At 34.6% G+C, this 6,447-nt stretch overlaps 1 pseudogene; it reads left to right on the top strand.

Annotated features, from left to right (window-relative positions):
• The first annotated feature begins 3,519 nt into the window (after window positions 1–3,519).
• LOC145788867 (golgin candidate 6-like) lies at window positions 3,520–5,684 on the top strand (annotated as a pseudogene).
• The last annotated feature ends 763 nt before the right edge of the window (window positions 5,685–6,447 follow it).

Genomic DNA, 6,447 nt, shown 5'->3' with positions numbered 1-6,447 from the left:
AATATGGATTTTGTCACAGTTAGTTTTTTAATTGATAACTTCTCATTTTTGTGTATTTGGTTTATAATATACATGTCTTGGAATCAATTTTTAGATTTGTTGTCATGGTAAGTTCCGTTTTACTAATCTTATGCTTACACGTGATTAATTTACAGAATCGTGTACAAGGGGTTGTTGGGCTTGTCTTTGGAAATGAGAATTCTGCCTCAAGTGAAGATAGGTAAATTGTTGATTTATGTTCATAATAACTATTGCTATAGTGGTGGATTTTGTTCTGTTGATGATTCAAAATATTTATGCAATGCACACCACATAATGCACTGACTGGAATTCAATTAACAGTAAAGCCATGTAGTAAAAGATTTGTTTAATTTCATGAAATTTGTAATGTCACATGTTGGTGGTATTGCTCCATCCCAACCTCAACTAAAGACTCAGTGATGAAGCAGTGAATCTCTCACCTGTGGTTTAATTATTTTTCATCATCAACTTGATTCGTTTTGGAGTTTTACATATGGTTATCATGTGTTGATCCAACTTCTTGTGAACCATTACTTGGTTTTATTGAAGAAGTTGGACCATTTGTTCATTTACTCATCAGTGTATTGTTATTTCTTTCTATACATAATGCATATTTGCCAAACTTGGATGTTGTAACTAATCTGCGTCATGCCTTATTTCAATAGCTATGTTGAACGCTTGCTCGACCGTATAAGTAATGGTGTGCTGGCAGGAGACAGGAGGACTGCTATTGCTGAACTTCAATTTGTTGTAGCAAAAAGTCGTGCTGCCTAGCTAGCTTTTGGGGCAATGGGTTTGTACTTCTCTTTTGTTGGATGGAGTGGCATTATTTGGAGCATGCTCATCATGTATGATACAATTCATTAAATTCTGTTGCAGGCTTTCCAGTACTTTTAAGTGTCTTGAAAGAAGAGCATGATGATGTTGAGATGGTTTGAAAGCAGCCATCCATTCTTTATGATTTCAGTGTCTTTTTTATATTTTGATTTTGTTCTTAATTTGAGAAATAACATTTTCTTTGCCTTGAACAAATGGTGGTTACTAGTGACATTATTGGAGAAACTTGTAAATAAATTTTAAGGTAAGTGGACCAATAAAACTAAGTCTTGTGTCCTGAAAAATAACTTGCCAGTTCTTATCAGATAATGTTGTAGATAGAAATGTTTAGAATTAGTCTCTTCCACATTTCCTCTTATGTGTGTGATCTTTTTTTTATAAAAAAAGTTCCCCATACTTCCTGCCCCCATTTTACTGTACAATAATAAAATTAGTGTTTTCATGGTTTGGATGCTTGAAGGTTTGTGGTGCTCTAGAAACTCTTGTGAGTGCCTTAACTCTAATTGATCAGGCAAAAGCTCTGAAGAATGAGGTTCAACCAACTTTGATGAACACTGATTTGCTTTCTAGAGAAACAGAAAGCATTTCTCTTCTTCTAAGTCTGTTGGTGAGAGTTCCCACCTTGAACAATTTATTTATTGAATTTGCTTGGATTATGCATATTTCTGTACAATATATTGACTTGTACCTTGGTAGTCGGAGGAGGATTTCTACACATGCTATTACACACTGCAACTATTGACAGTTCTTCTTACGAATTCTCCAAATAGGTATTCTTTTTGTGGCTGCTTTCTTTATGTTATATTTTATTTTTGGATTTACTAGATTGTGCTGGGGAAAAATATATTGCTGCGTTTCTCCTCAGGTTACAGGAAGCCATTCTGACTATTCCTCGTGGAATAACTCGGCTTATGGACATGCTAATGGATCGTGAGGTGCGAAAATGGTTGACTGCTTGCTTTATTTAATTTTTATGATTTCAATTTAATTTTATTTTTCTAAACGATTGTAATAGCCTGCTTCTTAAGAAATTAGATAGACATGCATGATAAATTGAAACTTTCACGAGCTTTGTGAATCTCTCTTCTTCTTTTTTTTTGGTACATCGGAATGGAAAAGAATCTCCCTTTCAAATTCCCTAGTACTGAGTTTTTCTCTTGTTTGTGAAATATGTTTATAATTGGAATTTTTTGTTTGGGGACTTTTCTTAATCGAACTTTCTAGGAAGGAAAAAGCCCAATCTTGTGGCTGTTTGTGTTGTTCTTGATATTATTGGATCCTAAAAAATGTGTCTTATAGGTTATATGAAATAGGCCCTGTTACTTTTCACTTATTTGACCCATGAAGCTGAGGTGAATTTTTCACCTCCCATTGCCATTTTTCTTTATTTTCTTTCTTATTCAAAAATAAAATCAACTCACGATTTTGTTTTCCTACTAATAACTGGTTGAAATATGCTTTGTAATTGTAGGAAATTCAAAAGATTCTAGTCTTTGAAGGTGCTTTTGAGAAGATTTTTAGTATTATTAAAGAGGAAGGGTGTTCGGAAGGTGGTGGTGTTGTTCAGGTGATTTACAGAATTGATTCATTTACATGTGTTATGTTAGTTCTGTCGTCAGTCATAACTTTTTGCTGATAAGCCATTTGTTAATGCATGGTCTTCTATAAGATGCAATATGCAATTTATGCACTATCTTGTGTCATGTACATTTTATTGTGCCATTGTCATTTTATTTTTAGCAATCTAGGTGCAATTCAAGTTCAAGGTGCTTGTTGTTTAAGATTGCTTTGTGTGAACTTAGGTGCCTTTACATGGTAGATTATTTGTTTTATTTACCATAATTTGTTGGGAACCTTGCATATTTGTATTCAACATTAAATCTGGAAAACATTAATGTAAATGTTCTGGTGTTCTACAACAAATAATTAGATTGTGGATTTCTTTTTCTGATAAACAAATAATTAGATTGTGGATTTGTTTTTCCTCTTTCATTTTATCAGAAGTCCTATAACATTTATTTTAAATTCTCTCATTTATTACATGCTTTGTTTGGATGGCTTGTTTCCTTGTAAATTCTCGTGTGAACCATCTAGTCTTTTTCGTGACACCTAAGATGATAAATACTTTAATAGTATATAAAAATATGCTATCAATCAGTGCTTTGATGTCATATGTATTGTACTACTAGTCAAAAGACTTGTTTTGGAAAACACTTCTTTAGCTTTGGCGATAGCCATGGCCAATTATTAATGTCATTGGTAATTTCTCTGACATGGTTGTCACTGAACAGGACTGTCTTGAATTGTTGAACAATCTCATTCGTAACAATGCGTCTAATCAGGTTTGTAGGCCTTTTGTTATTATTTTTGTTTTGACGCGTACACATTCCTTCACTACTACTAACCATGGTCTGGGTGTGGTGTAGGTATTGCAAAGGGAGACTATGGGCTTTGACCCTTTGATATCAATTTTGAAGCTTAGAGGAAGCAGCTACAGTTTCACCTAACAGAAGGTTAGACACTCAGATTTTTAGAACTTTGTTCACTTCTTGTAGTTTAAATTGTCATGTATGTGCGTGGACAGACATACACATGTATGTGTTATCACTGAAACCTTACTGGTCATTTTTTGTTGTCTTTGAACCAATATGATGCCAGTAGATGATAAACTTTCTCAGTGCTTTAGAGACCATCGGTTTGCTAATAATGAGAGGTCCAGAAATTGACACTGGAAAAGATGTCAATAGGCTGACCAATAAAGCAGTCTTAGTTCAGGTTTGTTTTAAAATAAGTTATTTGCTATAATGAATACCTGAAAAACCTTATAATTTTGTAAGATTTCTCTCACTGGTCTATGTATATTATTGGCTGTAGACAAAAGTTTTCAACCATCTTTTAATGCTAAGAGTAGAAAACCAATGGGCTCCTGTTCCTGTGCGGTGTACGGTAAGGAAACATTCTTTTTCTTCTTGTGTGTGTGTGGGTGTGTGTGTTTTAAAGAATACCCTTATAATGAGATATCATAAAGAACACCCTTTTGGATGCTAGGTTACTTAAATTACTTGTACACTTTATTGGTGATGCAGATTGTGCAATCTGAGTTGTGTCACTCATTTCAAAGAATGTTAAAAGCTGGTGATTATTACATCTCCATTTCTTGTTCATAATATTTAATGGAAAGCGAGAATATAATTGATAGACCATTAGTAAATACAAAGTCCCTTCTGAAGATGTGTTTCACCAAATACTCTTTTTCCTGGTTGAGGGAAAACAAACATGGACTTGGATATAGGTTGTGCCATTCCAATAGAGTACTGCAAGTGAGTCTATCCCGTTAAATGACACTGTGTAAAGCTGTAACGTAAATGGTACATCTATGAAATACCCATCCTGTATGACAATGATTGATGTTCCTAGGAATTTTGCTTTGATAAATAGGTAAAAAAATGACAGTCTTCTCTTATGGTGAACTTTTAGGCACTTGTTTGCAAGAATAGCCTACTGTGGGTGATGTATCTGCTCTAAAATAGCGATTCCACAGTTGAGAGCATGAATCGAGTTGGAATTGCATTTCCATCAAAATAGAATTGAGGTTCCAATTGTGATAGGCCCATTCTCAAGCATATGAATCCCAAAGATACAAATGAAAATCAATGCAAAATAAATAAATAAATAATACCAAAGCAAAGCCACCGGGGCAACTGAGATGAGACCGTTCTCAAATACCTACCTGGTGCTAGTTTCCTATGTCAGTGCTCTTTAGAGAAAATAAATAAATAAAAGGTTAGAATACCGGCTAGTATATCAATAAATATATACCCTCATGCACGTAGTTGGGCTCAGAATTATTTATTTATTTATTTTGACTCCTTGGACCATAGAAAATGCTATTTCCTGCTTATTACTAAATGGCTTATTTAAGGCGTATAAGTCTAGCAATAACTAATAAAGTAATTAAGTGTTTTACTAACTTTCATGCATTTTTTCTCAGAATAGAGATCTATTAATGAGCTTTATGTTAAAATTATTGCATGAAATAAAACGTATGATCATTAACAACCATTTACTTATATAGTCATCCAGAGAGCAAGGTGGCAGTAGTGTCAGCAGAATTGCAACAGAAGGGTTGGGAAAGTGATGGAGACTATGTTAAACGGCTGAAATCATTTGTAGAGAAGCAGTGCTCTAAGATAACGGTATGGTTGCATGAAATTATTTGCATGTATATATATATATTTTTTACTTATATTTTGGCTTGTTTATGTTTTTCAAAGGATCTTCTTAGTCGCAATGCGACCTTGGCTGAAGACCTGGCCAAGATTGGTAGGGGTGGTTCATCCCAGCCTGAGCATAGATCTAGTGGGGGCTCAGAAAGAGTCCTGTTGGAGGCACTCCATAGAGATCTTCAAGTGGCATCACAACGGCTAGACACGCTTAAAACAGAGAAAACCAAGATTGAATTCGAGGCTTCGATGTACTGTAATTTGGCTGGTAAGATGGAATCCAATCTGAAAAGCTTGTCTGATGCTTATAATAGTCTTGAACAGGCAAATTTCCATCTAGAAAAGGAAATGAAAGGTTTGAAGAGTGGAGGGGCCACACCTATTCTAGATGTGGAGGCTATAAAGGCGGAAGCAAGGGAAGAAGCCCAAAAGGAGAGCGAGGCAGAATTGAATGATTTGCTTGTATGCCTCGGGCAAGAGTAGAGCAAGGTAGAGAAACTGAGTGTAAGATTGTTAGAGTTTGGTGAAGATGTTGACAATTTACTTGAAGGAATTGGTGATGATATTGGGCTTCTGGAAGATGTTGAAGTCGAGGAAGACTGATAGTCCTCATGGGTTGATTGTGTTGATCTTTTGTACATCTTTAGTGAGTTGTACAGTACTTGTAGTCTCTAATTGTTTTTTATGATGTTGACATAGTTGAATCTAAATTAGTTATTTTTTGGGATTGTTTTTTGTTGGCGGAAACATGATGTGTATTTTATTGTTGAAGCCTGAAAGAAAAAAAAATTGAAATTAATTTGGGTTAAATTTGAATTCGTTATTTAGGTTCAGCCACTTTCAGTTGTAACTTGGGAGATTAGATGTAATTTAAAAGAGTAAATTATCTTTTTAACTAGTGTAATTTAATTTAAATTTTATTTTGTTTCTTATTATTTTAAGGGAAATTTTTTTTAAGGTCCCTAAAAATAATAATTTAGAGGATAAAGGACACCAAAAAAAATAGTGATGCATCAGGTCCCTGAATAACATGGCGCGCGTTTTTAATTATTTTGTGGACTAAAATACCCTTCCCAAAATCAACACAAAAACGAAACTCATTCCGACGTCTGAGTTCCATTCCGAGCATCCAGCATCTTCACGAACAAGAGAACAACAGCATTAGGGTTTCAATATCATCTTCACCATCGACATTAGAGTTTCGTTATCTTCTACAAAAATCATTCCCATTCCTTCATCACAAACTTCTCTGACCCCGTTGTCACTGTTCATCATCATCTCAGTTCATCTTCGTCACATCGCATCTTCATCTTAGGCCATATCAGCTCGTCATTCAAGTTTCATCCTAACTCTGGTAAGTTTTTCT

This window comes from Camellia sinensis, chromosome 8 (genome assembly GCF_055761805.1).
Source record: "Camellia sinensis isolate YWXY chromosome 8, ASM5576180v1, whole genome shotgun sequence".
NCBI lineage: Eukaryota > Viridiplantae > Streptophyta > Magnoliopsida > Ericales > Theaceae > Camellia > Camellia sinensis.
This window is presented reverse-complemented; position numbering and strand designations above follow the sequence as displayed.